Source organism: Pyxicephalus adspersus, chromosome 5 (genome assembly GCF_032062135.1).
Source record: "Pyxicephalus adspersus chromosome 5, UCB_Pads_2.0, whole genome shotgun sequence".
Taxonomy (NCBI): Eukaryota; Metazoa; Chordata; class Amphibia; order Anura; family Pyxicephalidae; genus Pyxicephalus; species Pyxicephalus adspersus.
The window spans coordinates 102,312,202-102,329,089 of NC_092862.1; positions in this window are offsets into that span (position 1 = coordinate 102,312,202).

The following is a 16,888-nucleotide window of genomic DNA, read 5'->3' on the forward strand; positions in this document are numbered from 1 at the left end:
TGTTCTTCCCGTTTGTATGTTGGAAGTTCATCTTAGCACCACTCTTCTTTGATCTGTTTATGCCTATGCACAATCTGCCCTGATCAAACATAGGCATTCTTCACTCCGACTCCTTTGAGAAAGCTGCTGCTTTACATATTGTTCTCTAAACCCCTTTGTAAAAAAAAATGCCTAAAACCGCATGCTGGAATCCAATACAAAACATACCTAAAAACAAATGTACTACTTAAAGTATATGCCTTGCCAGTTTTTTAAAAGTTTTGTATAGAGCAGGGTTGATGCCTCCTAACAATTTTTTTATTCTGTCAACTCCTCCTGGAATGATTTCTCTTTACTTTCTTTCCTTATGACATGAAGAAATCTCTAAAAAACAACTTCTCATCACAAAGAGTTGCCGCCAGGTCAGATGTCTCTATTGCAAGATTTCCTTCTTTGATGACAACTCAAAACGTCGAATTCCTCCTCACTTTGCCAATCCTTGATGGTATGATTCACCTGGCTGCTGGGATGTGAATTTAAGAACTGGAGGAATAATAATAATAGAAATACCTACTGTATGCACATAAAACAGCTTCCATACTGTATATGTATTTATTTTGTGTATTTAGCTGTTTGCCTGGAGTTCAGCTTTCATTTGCTTGAATTCTCCTTCCCTAAACGTTTGATAATTTAGCTTTTTTTGCAAGTAATTTGCATTTTTTAATGCAGCCTTTATAAATATATATTATTTTACTTACCAGTTGACCCTTAAGTTCAGTAATGTACAGATAAGCCTCTACATTTATTAACAAACAAACTGAAGATGTCTTTATGTTTGGGAAATTAGGCATATTTCATTGTTTAGTGAAATCACCAGGTTAGGAAGGAAAATGCATTCATCTTTACAGTGACAAGTAAAAAGTTTAACAACAAAAGATGAATAAAGATCTAGACAGTAGAAAACACATCTGCTACTTACAGTCTCACAAGGATTCATTAAAGCCCTGAAACAGATGTCAACAATTTGCCCTCAAAATAAAAATTGTATGGAAACATATCTGTATTTTACTGACATAAAAGTAAAAGGACAGGATTGTCTTTTCATAGATTATAGAAAATAAATTGTATCAATATGGTCAAATTTACTATGGCATGGAGTTTAAGTGGACCTAATCTAATAGTTCAATTTTTCATGTTACGTGAATGTATGACAAGTAATTTTTAGGTGTAGAAATTCTGGTACGAGCACAGCAAGGGGTACAGGTTGCTTGGTTATGCTAACCCCAAGTTGTTTCAGGAAGGGTGGAAATAAGCAATGTTAAAAAAATGTATGTATATTTTCTACATGTTTTGTTTACTAGCATTCACCCTCTTTACTATAAAAAGTCGTAGGTGATTGGTGTCCAATCTAAACCAAAGACTGCCTGCTTTCACTTTGCTGTTTTTGGAATCAAATATAAAAAAAAATCCTTACTAGTTTCTAAAGTACTGCACATTTGAGTATAAACCTAGGTCATAAATAAAGTTATTAAATACATCCTTTGTGCTAGACTTGGTCTATACATCTTTTTTTTCTCTTTTTTTACAGTTAAAATAATTTTGTAATTGTGAGTTGGCTAAGGTTGGTCACTTGGTCTTACATGATCTTTTGTCTAATAATATTGGCCACCAGTAAATAGAGCTGTGTCCTCCTGTAAAGTGTGCAACAAACTCATGTCTCCAAAGGCTCCAAGAAACAGCACCATCTACTGGTGTGCCCAGAATATAAAGCAAGAATATTTTTCTAATTGCATTTTAAGAGTAAAAACCTCAGTTTATATACAAGTACATACAGTATCCATTTTAAAGTATTGGATGGGTCCAAAAAACATATGCAGTGTCCTAATTGTAAAATTACCTTAGCCAACAACAAGAAAAAAACAGTAAAATGCAGAAAGCGGATTTTTTACTGTATGTTTATTGTGAATTTTTAAATGCAAAATAAGCAATATAACTAATGTGTCTGATTTTACAAATTTTATTAAAAATGGATTTAGGTTTCCACAGCAATGTTGAAATAGCCATTATTTCAACATGCAGTCAGATTACATTTTCAGCATACTTCATTCATACTAACATAATACACATTGTGTGTCATCAAGCATCTGTTGGAACCCTAACCTCGCCAAATGTCTTTTGGAGATTCCTATATTTAATCCTTGTTTCTCAAGCAAATCAAGTCAACACCAGCTGGGAGCAGAGGGTTTAAATGACCCATAAAAAACAAACTGCATGGCGAAATAGTTATACAAGAATATATGTTGCAAGTAACACCCTTTGTGGTGCACACATTACCAATCAACATGCTGTTAAGTGGAGTGAAGATGTCAAAATAATGTCAAACATTACTGTTTTCTGTTACACTCTTGGTGCTATTTTAGCACTAGATAATGTGTATGGAGAGATTAATGAAATAATAAAGACATCAGAGCCAGGGATGGACCAAAATGATAACATAGGGCTCAAATGTAGTCAGAAAAATAATGAAAACAGAAATATTTTAAATGTATTAATTAACAGCAGCTATTCTTCCAGGTATTCCAGGTACTTGCAATGAGTTTGGGTGGAGAAAGCAGTTATGTACATGTATACAAGACAGATGGTGAGGACAATCCAACATTCATCACTAGTTTCTGAGCACATTTACTATTTTTTTAAAAGTTAAGAAGATTAAATAGTAATTAGCAATTAGAATAACATCAGCAGGGGTCCTGCATTAGAGTAGACTGGTAAATTGAATGAAGAATTTACTGTATAGTACATGTGTCATTATTCTCCAACAAAATGAAACATTCAACTAATAAGTATATCTGTGTTACCATAGAAACAGATCATTTCATTATCTATGTATTTACCTTAGGGTGTTCTATCCCTCAGTAACGGGTTAATTGTGTTATAATTATTATTAGAAACACATAAAAAAAAGGTAGAAGGGTTGAGTGAATTTTTTACTCCCAAATTATTTAATCTGCTCTTAATAATTAAGTTTCCTTTTTTACCTATAATTTTGCATTCAGCAGCATTTCCATCAAAAAGATTGGAGTAAAATCTTTGGGAGTAAACAGAGCTCTATTTCTGTTTGTTTTCTGCTTCTACCAATAGCACCAACGCTTTCACAATTATAGGAGCCACCTTGTCTGGTGTAATAAATCACTGCACTATAATATTTTAATATTTTAAAAAATACACTGCAAAGATCATTGGTGAGATTCAATGTACAGTTATTTATTGCTACCAATAACATTTTAATTGACATTAAAAACTGCCACTTCCTGTCCATGGGTGGCAGTCCACACTCCTTGTAATGAAGTGGTCCCCAACCTTTTGGAGCTCGCGGGCCACTAAATGCGCAGACTCCGGACTGCAATGTGCGGGGAGCTGGGTGTCACTCAAAGGGGAAAAAACTTCCCCCAAAGTGACGTCATGATGCCAGAACATGTCCGGAGACACAAGCCACCCACCGCCCTCAGCCTGCGATACGTACTGGAAATGTGGCCCGCGGCTCTGGGCGGTGTGCTCCCCAAGTGGGTTCCTTCTCCGTACCCCGCTGGGGGGTGCACCGGCCAGAGTCGTGGACCACTAGTGATGTAATGTATCTGGAGTAAAGGAGTAGGAGTTTTTCTCTACAAAAAGAGGAGTGTTTGGACAGAACAGCTCACCATTCTACTTATCTCATAACATAAGTGGTATAATAATAATAATAATAATAATAATAATGGTTCTGTAGTATACAATATACTGTAGTTATAAGCTTATTGGATTTCTGCATTGCTGTATTTAATAGACTAAAAATAAGAAAATCAGAAAAGTTCATTGCTAGGGTTTATATCCACTTTACATGACCTCAGTTGATCACAACAATGATTATGTCATTAGGCAGTTTATTATATGGACAGTGTCACCCCAGTGGGATATGGTGTAGGACCAATAAGGTTATAATAAATTAAAAAACATTATTAAATTTAGTTATGAAACAATCAAAGGACATATCTAATACAAATACAAATATACAAGATAAAATACATAGCCTTCATTCATATATCATGTTATTACTGAATTGGCATCAGTTATATTATGTTACATAAATGGAGGCTATGTATTTTAACTTGTATATTTGTATTTGTATTATATGTTTCCTTTGTTTCTTTTTTGTATAACTGAATAATGTTTTTTTTACATTTATTATAACCTTATTGATCCTACACCATATCACGCTGTTTAATGGGCAAGGAAACGGTATAGACCAATACCTAACTTATGCATTTCTATGGTTGGGATAGTCACCCCACCAAACTGCCTAGTATATAATTTTATTGGCCCCTAATCAGAATATGTAAGTGGAAGAACAGATGCACTGATCTAGTAATTAGTACAGACAGCTGCATAGATCTAATATTGTACAAGGAGCTTGAATTTTACTTCCCAAACATGTATATGAAGTCAATGTATCTGAGACATTGAAATCAAAAGTCAGGGAAAGCCTGGGAAAACATAGTAAGTTAGTAGTGTACTAATATGAGCCAGTGTTAGCCAACGTTGTAAATTTATCATTACAAGAAAATAGGCTCTAATGCATGTGTCAGCCAATTACTGTAATATATGATGGACATTGAAGGCAGGCATATGGATGTATAGCAATTTTATTCATATGAAATCTGTTTTAGAATACATTAGATTTGCATGAGATACCTCCAAGAATGCAAAATGCACGCTCCCTGATCAAAATGTAATTTTTCATTATCCATGGTGGGATAAGGAGACGTAGGATACTAATATACATTTATGGTCAGTCACTAAAGACCTTCACAAGGCTCTAAACTTAGTAAGGAATGAGTGACATTTTTGGAGGCATTAGTTTTTGCTCTGGTATGTGATTAATCTGGCACATCAGGCATTTATTGCACAACTCAGAAGCTATGGGCTTAACTTTCACCCCTGGTTGAAAAACAAGATTATAAAACACAACATGCATACAGTATTCAGGGAATTTCAGGCTCCTACATCCTTCTTTGTTATCGCCACTTTAAGGTTGCAATGATTTTAGCAGCTTTTTAAAGTACTGCAAAAGCACAAAATAAAAAACAAATACGCGATTGGGGATTTTCAAACCACTACAGGTTAATATATGTGCCTTTGTCTGGTATACAGTATATGTGTTTTTTGAGTCAACTTTTATTTCTCTTGCTAGTTTTCAATTATTAAATAGTGAAACAGCTCTGGGAATAGGAGTGAGTAATCACTAAAATACAAAGCTAGAATAGGTGTCATAAGGGCCATGAAAGCATTCTTTCACCAATCAGCTCTCCCTGGTCTAATGAAGTGATAGGTAAAAGGTAAAAACCATAGTAAAGGTAGTCCCCAGGTTACATACGGGATAGGGACTGTAGGTTTGTTCGTACTGTAAGTTGAATTTGTATGTAAGTTGGAACTGGTACATTTTTTTAATCAATGCAATTAGGACAGATGTTTGTCTCAACATATTATTAGGCAGTGTGGTGTCAGTTACTGTATCAAATCCTGACTGTAAGTTAATCACAAACAAAGCAAAAAAAAAAAAATGGAGCCTAGACATTCATTAACTTCTGGAGCAAGCTGTGCTTTGATATGCAAAAAGAAAAAACTGCAGAGTTTGTCTTGGTCATTAAAGAGTTACAAGAGCTTGAAAAACAGCAAAAGATATCTTCTGCAAGTCATGCGAACTGCTTCCCTCCTCAAGCCTCCGTCCTGCATATGAACTAGCAGGGAAGCCCCATTCATATCTAGGAATCGTCCATATGTCGGATGTCCCTAACTCGTAGACTACATGTAAAGATTATATAGACTTTAATTAAACAACATTTAGGACCTGTTCATACCTGTCTGTCCTGAAATATGTTAATGTTCTTTCATTTAGACAGTCCATTAAAAAAGTAGCTGGCCAATGCACCAAAGCTAACAAAAATAGGATAGCCATATTTTTATTCAACGCAGTGTACCACAATGGAATCTGTGGCAACAAAGCACACACATTGAGCTGGGTTGCCTTATTACCTTGGGGTGTTACATAGAATGAATGCAACTACAATTGCACTAATGTAACATGTGTTAACAAGTATTGTAATGAAGTGTGTGTTACTACATAGGTGTGGAGGGGCCTTTAGTTTCCTGAAGGAATGTGGATTATAGAGTCAAATTAGTTTGTATAATTGAATTGTATTTATAAGATACTCTGGTTTACTGCTTGTTAATGTAAATACCAAATTAGCCAATCACATGGCAGCAAATAAAAGCATTTTGGCAAGAAGACATTGTCAGGATGACCTGTTTATGCCTAAACTGAGCTTTATATTATGGATCAAAGGTGATTTAGGTAACTTTGAATGTGGCATGGTTTTTGGTGCTAGGTGGGCTGTACTGAGTATTTCAGAAACTGCTGATCTGCTATGATTTTGTTTTGATGCAGCCCTTCACTAATAATTTTCTGTTGTTTTTTTTATTTTGCAACTTACTTTGCAATGCTTTGTGCTACAAACATTTATAGCGTAAATTTGTACTGGAAAGATTACAGAATAAAAACCAACACTGATCAAATAATTCATTTTTTTAACACTATTGTGACTATAGTTACAAAAACATATTGCCAAAAGAAAGCCCAATTTGTTCACAAAAATGAACATATATATATAAAATTTACTAAATCATAAGGATAAGTCCCTTTCCATGTAAGGGGATTATTTGCATCTATCTTTTGTGTAATTATTATTTTTCAATATATATGGTATATTGATTGGATAAGCAATACAGGTCTACTAGTTAGGGAAAGTGAGAGGAAAATTGCACGTACCCTGACCTACCCAACTTCATTCATCTCAATCTTCTATCCATAAGTATGTAATGCTACCACTTCCTGATAACAGATCCTTAGGACTCAATCAGCCAGTACATTGGGTTGGTTAATAGAATGTGTTGGAACTCATTGCATTACAGTAGGCCATATGACAAGGACATAAATTAAAAATCGCAGTACTAGTACTGCTCACTGCTGCTAGCTGTGACATGTGCAGACAGAGTTCCTTTTTTAACCAGCGTTGCTGTGTGAGTGCTCGAGTGGATGTCAAGCTGCCAGGAGGACATAAATTCAAAAATCCTTTGATTTTATCATGTTATGCAAATACAAATTCAAAATGTACTAACCACTTACTCTTTTGCTGAAGATGATTAAAGACCAACCGTACAACGCTGGAACCGATTGGTACTCCTTTGGTGTTGTGTTATTCCAACAGCTCTACCTACTTCTTGGAGTGAGAATAGTGACACACTGAAGATGGAACGTGATCCACCATCAATGGACATCCCTAAAAAAGGTAACTAGGATTAAATATTGAATTAACCACATAAAGCAATACCCTATGTAGCAAGAAAAATGGAGGCTGTCATTGCAGATTTTTTGCTTTTCTTTTTTATTTCCACTTCCTTAAAACTTTCTCCATGATTAGGAATAATTGTGCAGAATGAGAGTTCTGGCTAAAATGCTTAATCCAGGTCTCCAAGGTTAAAAATTAAAGCCTACATATGCCTATTTTCCATCTTGTCTCTTTTTAAAAAACAAGAAAGCACAAAGTATTTTCAGATTACATTATGAAATAGGCAAATAGCACATATTCCGTAACATTTAACTTTGGGAATTATGTTTCTTTGTACAGAGAATATTGGATAAGCTTCAAATTGCAGTGCAAACAAACTGGATAGATAAACTGATTGTAAGCTATTTTCTTTTTTTTCTGTCACATACAGCTCTCTCTTTAAACAATATATGATCCTACCTAACAATACGGTCGTACCAGGACTACCTGTGCTGTGATATAGAAGTAATTGTGTTTTTTTACATAGATATTGCTTTGGGACAAAGACAAGTAGGATAAATATAGAGGCAATTCAATTTGTAGCAGACAGAAAGGATTTTATTGTATGTTTTAGCAGACTGTAATTCACATTTTTATTTGAGGTAGATTGGTGTGACTACTGAACATCACATTTTGTGTTCTTTGATTCTTTGAGGCTCTTAATCATCTTTTATGTGTGCTGCTGAACTGGAGAGAATTGACTAGCTCTGATTTTATTTGTTTTATGTGATATTGATGTAAACACCTCGATTCACACAAATGCCCAGGAAAAACTTTGGTTTTGAGCTTCAAAAGCCCTTGTACTATGTGCAAAAACCTTTGCTGAATTGAAGTCTCTGGCGTGAAACAAAATTGCAAAATGTGTAAATGAGGATATTGAGTCAAAAGGACTAATCCGGAGGGTTAGGGTGATTTTAAGAAGAAAGTCATATATACTTTAAACTGTATGTTCATTGTGATGATATTTACAGGTGTATGCGCTATGCATGAAGTTTGTTTGTTCTCGTGTTTCCGTGGGTTTCCTCCAGGAACTCAGGTTTCTCTCCACAGCCTAAAAAAAATAAAAGTATTATTTTTTGTTATTTATGTTGTGCCTGAATTCTTATTTCTGGTGCATTGTATACCATTTAATATGGGGTGGAAGTATAAAATATAAATGTTTCTAGAGATTAGTGTGGGCACATCCCATACATAAGAGCATACAATGTGTTACACATCTTATTGCCAGCAGTGCTGCAGAAAGTACTGCATCTGCAGAGTTTGGCTGCTTTAGAAAAACTCAAATCTTCTGCCGCAGCACACTATCGGCTCCACATTTCAGGACCTTTTTAATTATACTACACAACTTCAATGGCAGATTTATGCAGAAAACTGGTCATAAAAATGCAAATGGGAATCATTTACCAAACACTGCAATAGATCTACTGGTATAGTAAGAATTCCCTACTGGATTTGATGAGAATAATTTCTCTAACAATTAGATGATTGCCTAATAATACTTTAATGCCAGTTTAGCAGCTGTTAAACTTTAATAAATAATGCCAGTGTTAATTGATTTCTCGAGGGGCTTACAACAATAGCTGATCAAAGATGCCAGTGTTTTATTAAATGCAAAAATCATTGCTATCAAGCTAAGAAAAGATGTTGTGGTTTAAAGGGAACATACTCTGCACATTTATTTAGCAATGGTAAAGCCCCTCTACTGTTTATGTTAAGGCAGGACTATACAAACTTATCTTCCAGCAATGCTTCACTGACACCAACATCTTGTTTTTTTCCCAAATTTGGTACTTATACCATCTTGATTGACTGTGATGAATAAACTCTGATGCATAGATGGGAGTTCATCCATCTTGGCTAGGCAGAATGCTCAGCTCCAACTTTGCAGAGAAGATCAAAAACAAAAAATAAGTATCCATTAATAAATAGGAGATATAATATGACTTTTCTGCAAAAAAATACCTATCTGCTCCTCGTTGCCGACCAAAGCCACGTGGCAAGCTCAAAATTCAGAAATGGTCTGTATCAGAGCTTACACATGGCATAAGGAGCTGTCCACGTTTGTGTTTAAACTTTGGGACTGATTTTTTAAAGCCCTCCAAGACTGGAGAAGATACACTATAATGGGAGAACTTGGGTGATCCAGCAATCCTGGAATGGATTTCCAAAAATCCTTTGATCTTAATATAGAAAGCCCAATAAGGCACTTAGAGGTGCCAAGTGAAAAGGAGGACTTTTAAGGTGTGATATACTACAAAAGAGAGTGTTATTTATAATAAAACTTATCAAATGTATTATGTGAGAGATAAAACATATTTTAAATCTTAAAAAAGTCAAAGGCCAAATTATCTGTGTTCACAAATGCAGACCGGAGGAGGAACAAGAGGAATGGTCACCCCACCCCAGTATTTCTTAACGTGTTTTGTAGATATGACTACTTCCTCAGGAGAAAGTGAAGAGCATAGTATTAATTGATCTAATAAAATAAATTAAATCCAATAACTTTGTGTATTTTTCTGTTATATATATGCATCATATGGTACAGAAATTGGAAAACAGCGTAATTCAAGGAATCCCAAAGAAACATGGTTTCACAATACTCTTGCTCAAGAACAGATGTGCCGCAGAGGGAACAGGAGCACATCCTAATAGGCAAAAGTTTAGGATCTTGAACCAGATAAATTCCAGTATCACCCATATTCTCTCATGATAGCCTATCTTCTCTAGTCTTGGAGAACTGTAATAAATCAGGCAATTTGTGTGTTGAAAAGTAATTTAATTGAATTTATTCTTTTAAAATTCTTTTTTATCTATGGTTTTTGTATTCTTGAGAGTGAGATACGCACTTTTAGCATGTTGATAAAAGCAATTGTTTGTTAGTACAAATACTGTGTAACATTTATGTAGTGAATAGGCTAATATTTTAACAATGCCCTTTTAAGCCACTCACAGTGCCATGCCTACTTTCTAATGTGTACCATGATCACCCTTTAAGATATCCAGGCCTTTTAAAATAATAGCAACACCTCCAATACAGTGGGAGTGGAATTACATAATACAAACCAAATTTCCCCAACACTTAGCACTAAAAGGTAGAAAGAGGACTAAATGAATCTATTTTTTAAACCTCTTTAATAGGCATTGGGCAATGATTAGAAGAGAAGAGCTAGTGTAAAAATTTACATGGTATGGAAACTGGTACATTGCTATAGCCAAATTGTGGTGGACACCTGCTCCTGACTGTCAAATCAAAAAAAATGGATAATGACCAATGATAAATTATATTCCACTGTTAAAGCAGGCCTATCATCACAATCTTTACTTTATATAAAAGAGTAGAAAACCTTTTTATGTGTTTTTTCCCAGAATTCATTTTTTTACAAAAAAAAGGGGAGATGGTAAAGACTGACTGGTAGCCCGGAGACTCCTAGGATACCTACGTATGTCAGCAGGCTTTTCTTTTGTGTAGAAGAGCTTTTCCCCACAATAAAAAGTGATATATTACCCAATATCTTGCAAGATTGGGTGACTTAGGCAGAATCCAGAAGAAAAAGGAAGAAGATGGCGGTGCACAGCAGTTCCTTAGAGCCGGGGCGAGGAAGAAATCCAGGATGGCACAGGACCAAATGGAAGCAAGGTGTGGAGGGGTTGAGGACTCTGTGGAAGTAAAGGTAGTGTTTTGTGCAATTTATTATTTGTTACGTGCTATGACAGTTGTTTTTTTTGGCTTTATCCTAAACACTTTTTTTAATATATTAAAGTATACACATGCAATATCCAGACCAAATAATATACCCAAAAGTACTGCTGAGTATTGGGGAAAATTTGTATTGCATTTGCTTCTACCCCTTTTGGAATATCCTACCTTGGTAAAATACGCTGCTCCACAGACAGCCAAATTGTGTACTGCAGTAGCCAGGTCTATAAAACAAATTATTTGGATAATCTAGAGTCTGCTTTATCAGAAATGAAATGTTCTAATATGGTATTCAAGGAAGGTATGTGACGGACCTCCTAACAATGCAGTAATTCCATTCACAATCCTTCTTAGTTTGTGCTTCTAATAATGTAGCTGAACCTTTAGGTCTTTCCAAACTGGGATAAACGTTAATAAAAACATTTCATGTAAAGCCCTATTTCATCGCTATGTTATGGGAACCTGCTGTGTAGTGTGTGATTCAGCTAGAAGAGAATCGTTTGTATTCTGCTGCACTCCAGGCAGGTTTTTGTGAACTCTTTGTCAAAGCTTTAAGCATTTTCAATGGTGGTCGCTTTACTTAGCCAGTGTTATTATAGTGGATTTATATTTTGGAGAATTGTACTATATGTTCAAAACATCTCTACCTAGTTTTGAGATGTATTGTTTTCCATACTATTTATAAAATAAAAAATAATAATACATTTGTGATTAAATATATTTAAAAGCTGGAAGCTTTGTTATCCAATTTTCACAACAAATCCTTATACAACTGGGGACAAATGGGGTTTATTTATAAAGCAGGGGATCAGCACACATATTATGGAGGAAAATTTCATTGGCAGTGATTGGTTGTAGGCAGTAATGCGATGCCCTGCCTACAATGTGTCTTTGCTCCAGAGACGTGTTCGCCATCCATTGTTGGAAGCAATTAATCCCTACACAGGGTTTGCTGTCCTCATGCATGAATGGTTGAAAATGTGTAAAAGCCCAACTTGAAAAGCCATTCTCCATTGAAATCATGGACATTTAATCAATTATGTTAAAAAGAGATTTTGAAGGTATTGTGAGAAAGAAGGATCCTTATTGGAATTATTTGTAAATTGATCAACTGTAGAAAGCTAAATCCTGCTACATATCTATTAAACAAGATTTTCATGGCTATTGAAAATGTGTGCAGGGATGTACACGTAAGTGGGAATTATTTTGCCAGCAAGTGTGAGCAAACATTGATCACCATAGCCAATCGAAGGTCTAAATTTTTTCATCTTTATAGTCCTGTATCTCCAGATGTTATAATCTAGGCATAGAATTTACTTAAGGTATGGTGGCTACCATTGCTGAAACATGAAATACATTTTTTTCTCAGTGAAAGAACTTCGTCTAGCTGTTTTTATCTAGAGACACTGAACAGAGTGGATATAATACTATAAAAAAACTGATATCTGTCTAAAAAAATATATACTTCTGTGACTTCAATTGAGTTAAAGTGAATTCCTAAAATATTATGGACATATTTATTAAAGGATAAGAGAGCTGTGTGCAATATGCATTTACCTCTAGTAACAATTAGAATTCATCTTTCACTGATCATGTTCCGTTATTTGTCACTGCACCTTTCCCATTATTAGTGACCATCTGATTAAAAAAGCCTAATCGTGTTCTTGTTATGAATGCTTTTTAGGTTAAAACTCATTAGAATGCATTGACAACTGTCCCTAGAGACTTCCTACTAAACGTGACAACTCAATAAGCTCTGGATTTTTTGTTTTACCAACACTACACTACATATTAATAGTACAGCTTCAGAAAGAATGATATTTCTATAATAAGCTGATCAGCAACATATATAATCATATCAATATAAAGTTTATAATTGGTTTATTTGTTATTCCTATAGTTCTATGCAAATAGAAATGTGAATGTATTGACGTTTTGAGGTTAACATATTTGGGGAAAGCCTGGACAGTGGATAAAACACATTTACATAAATAGGCTTGTTAAGAAAAACTATCAAATCAATTTATTCAAAAGGGTAAAATAAAATAATGGTTCAGGTAAAAGGAGGAAAAAGGAAGATGTGCAAGATACCAATATGAAGGCAGGAGGGTTCACCAAAATAGGGTTCCTGTGCTGTCCAAGCCTTCCATTACCCCCCTCGCCTCCTTCATTATATTGTTGGCAGAAAAACATGTTTAAGTTATGCTGCACTACATTTTTAGATCTTCCATTACAAAACCAAATAGATATTGGCAGGATTTACTCAATTAATTCTCAATATAAAGGGAGCCCAAATCAGAAAGGAGCATAAACACCTCTTATGCTGGGCATACTCTATGCAAATTTCTTTCACTGTTTTTCCAATCTGTGTAACTATTGACATACAAATTGATCATTTGCAATTAATTAGTCATTATTTAAAGAACATTGAGGAATGGGCAATATCAAGCAGTATAAAGTATGATAGATATAAAGTATATATATAGAGAGAGGTAACAGCTAAATACAATGCTTATTCTATTGGCTATAGCAGAGGAGACATTACAGGTCTTATCTTGCTGTGCTAGCACATAGGGGTCTATTTAGCCCTCTTGTGATACCAATAATAATGGTATAATGTTTATTTTAATTAAATAAATAAATTAAACAGTGTTTTAAAAAAGTTAAATAAGAAATGTAAACCCCATAGGAAAGGAAGCGTAAACAACACATAATAGGTGTCATCACACATGCTAGAGGGAGAGAGATAACACTAGGTCCCTCATTCATAGGTAATTCTAAATTGATGAGATGTAAAGGCATTTAAAGTATTTCCTATTAGTATTTTTGGGTACCATAGTATTTTTTAGATGTGACATATTCTTGTCATCTGTATATTCGATGAAACCTAATCTTTTACTTTGTATATTGTGTTTGTGGGAACTAAAATTAATAAAACCAAAAATGTTATATATTAGTCTGTTTTCAGTTGGGAACTATTTAGGGTCTACATTTGTACTGTGGTTGTGGTGAACAACAAAGCAATGGTCAAACACGGCTGACTCTAAAAATTGTTCCTGGGCACATGCAGAAGTGCCAAGAAGAGGCTAACCACATGGTTTACACCTGGGGATTAGTAAAATGGAATATATTACATTTGTGATTAAAAAAAATAGTAATCTAATGAAGACTATAGAATTCTAAGTTGTCTATTGAGCATTAATATCCATGACAATATTTTAGTTACGGAGATAAAATAAAAGATGCATGAAGAAATCTGGTAATCTTGCACCTGTGATCACAGAAAACAAGAGCCAGAATGACATAGTTCCAGCAACAAGAAATAAAATGTTTTATGGATGGACATTTATTCATCAGGCTTTAGCCCGAGAAAATTAATAAACCTGATGCATTTAATGAGATGAATCACAAGAACTCACTGCGAGCCTAGCCATCAAACAGTTTAACTATGTTATAATCCTTAATTGAATTGCTGTTTTATATGCGTGTAAACTATTCTTTTAATTCACTGAAGTACTGTGAAAATAAGGCCACCATGTATTTACACAGTAGAAACCACAGGTATTGTAATTTTAGTAGTAGTGCACCAATATGCATTAGGTGTGTGAGGGCTTGAGAGAATCCATCATGGGAAAGACAGATGGATTATTGCAGTGGTATTTCTAGGAAACATTTTTGTGGCACCCTAATACACTCTGCCCTGCCAGGAAAATGTCTATCGTGGTATGCCGCAACACAAATCCACTGACAAACTGTGTTGGGGTAACACCCTATGTTGTGTGTTGCCTCAAGAAAAAAAAGTTTCTGCACTTTAAATGTGTTTAGTATCCTATTTAGGTAAACATGCTGCCTTAGCACACCACATAGCACACTATACATCAGTGCCTAACATCCTATCACCATCAGCTACAATGACAAGTAAGCATAAATGGGGACTGGTTATAGGTGTAGTCAGAAGCCATGTCTACTAGTATTTGACATTCCAAAGAAAACAACATCAGTGCCAAAATTCTGCTACTAAAATGACACGTCTTGCTTAAAAATGGCACATTAAGATATTCCCTTTAACGTTTCGCTCATGTAGCAGTAATAACCAGATAGCAGTAATAACCTAACAGGAGTTCTAACCTTTCCTCACTCTTTTCAAAACTAGAAAAAAAATATATTTTGCCCTTGAAATACTTTGGGTTCCAGCGAGGCATTCTACTAGGGGTTAACCCCTCCAGCAGAACCTGCCCTTCCCACAGAAGACACATGGAGGTGCAGGTGTAGCAGTGGCTGGTCAGACCCAGATGGAGTCCATCTCAGAAGAAGCTGACTGTATATTTTGACATTAAATGAGGGACCAGCAATTTTACTATCAATTGGTTAAATTCCGCTTTAATACTGTATACTATCCCCATGTCCTCTTTTAAAGGGTATGATTAGATCATGGGGTTTACTGATCCCAGGCAAATACAGGTAGTTCCCAGGTTACATACGAGATAGGGACTGTAGGTTTGTCCTTAACTTGAATTTGTATGTAAGTCAGAACAGGTGCATTATTTTAATAAATACAAATATGACAGATGTTTGTCTCAATATATTATTAGGCAGCATGGTGTCAGTTACTGTATAAAGCCACCACTGTGAGTTAATCACAAGCAAAGCAAAAACACAAAGCAAAAAAAAAACTTTATGGAGCTTAGACATTAATTAACTTTTAGAGCAAGCTGTGCTTTGATATGTAAAAAGAAACGACTGCAGTTGAAGAGTTACAAGATGTTGCAGAAGAGCTCAGTCTCAGCTGTATGTAACAAGATTTCTTCTGCAAGTCATGGAACTGCCCCTTTCCCCCCATCAAGCCTTCGTCCTGCACACGTACAAGCAGTGATGCCCCCGTTGGTGTCTAGGAATTGTCCGTATGTCGGATGTCCTTAACTCGGGGACTACCTGTACTGTCAAACACCAGATTTCTCTAAGTGGTAACAGTCAGCAACCCCCATGCAAACATTACAAGCAGCTGCAAATGCTTAGCAGACCTTTCATTCGACAACTGTTTGAAATAAAATGCTTGCAAACACATAAGAACACTTAAGTGGTGACAAGCAATTCTATCTTATGGCCATTGGCATGGTCAACAAGCTTCCCCTGGAATTTGCATGTAGCATCAGGCGGCAATGCTGTTGGCACCTGCCACCTGTCAAATAAACAATATTTGGTCCAATCTTAACCTTTTTTTGCAAACATGTTCAACTTTTGTGCATGGTTATACACAGTCATTTCATTTTAAAGCTGATTGCAAATACCACCAGACTGAATATGTCCAAAGAATAACACCTGGCATTTTTTTGGATACAGTATATTAAGATTATATTTTATGGTGATGTCCGTACCCTTGCTGATTGCTTGATTTTACCACCTAATCCCTAATCCTTAAACCACCTTGATCACCTAATGTCCTGATGTCCTGATTAGTATTTTTACAAGAAGCTAGGGCTTTTTTCTTTGTTCTGGCTGAAAAAAAATCCCCTCACATCTAGTCCTAGTGATAGTGGTCCATAGCAGTAGAAAAGGTTATTTCCCTAAAAATAAAACAATTTTTCTGTTTTACTGAATCCTAAATGGCTGGACTTGCAATTTAAGCAACATTACAGAATAATTAGTGACATGAAGTAGGAAAGGGCATGCAGTTTCCTTGCTTTGTATTTCCAGAATGACATGAACACTGACAAAAGGGATCTAAGTCACTTGCTTTGGGTATCAGCAGATGCCACTCATCACTGCCAACCCACTGCATCTTGTATGCTAG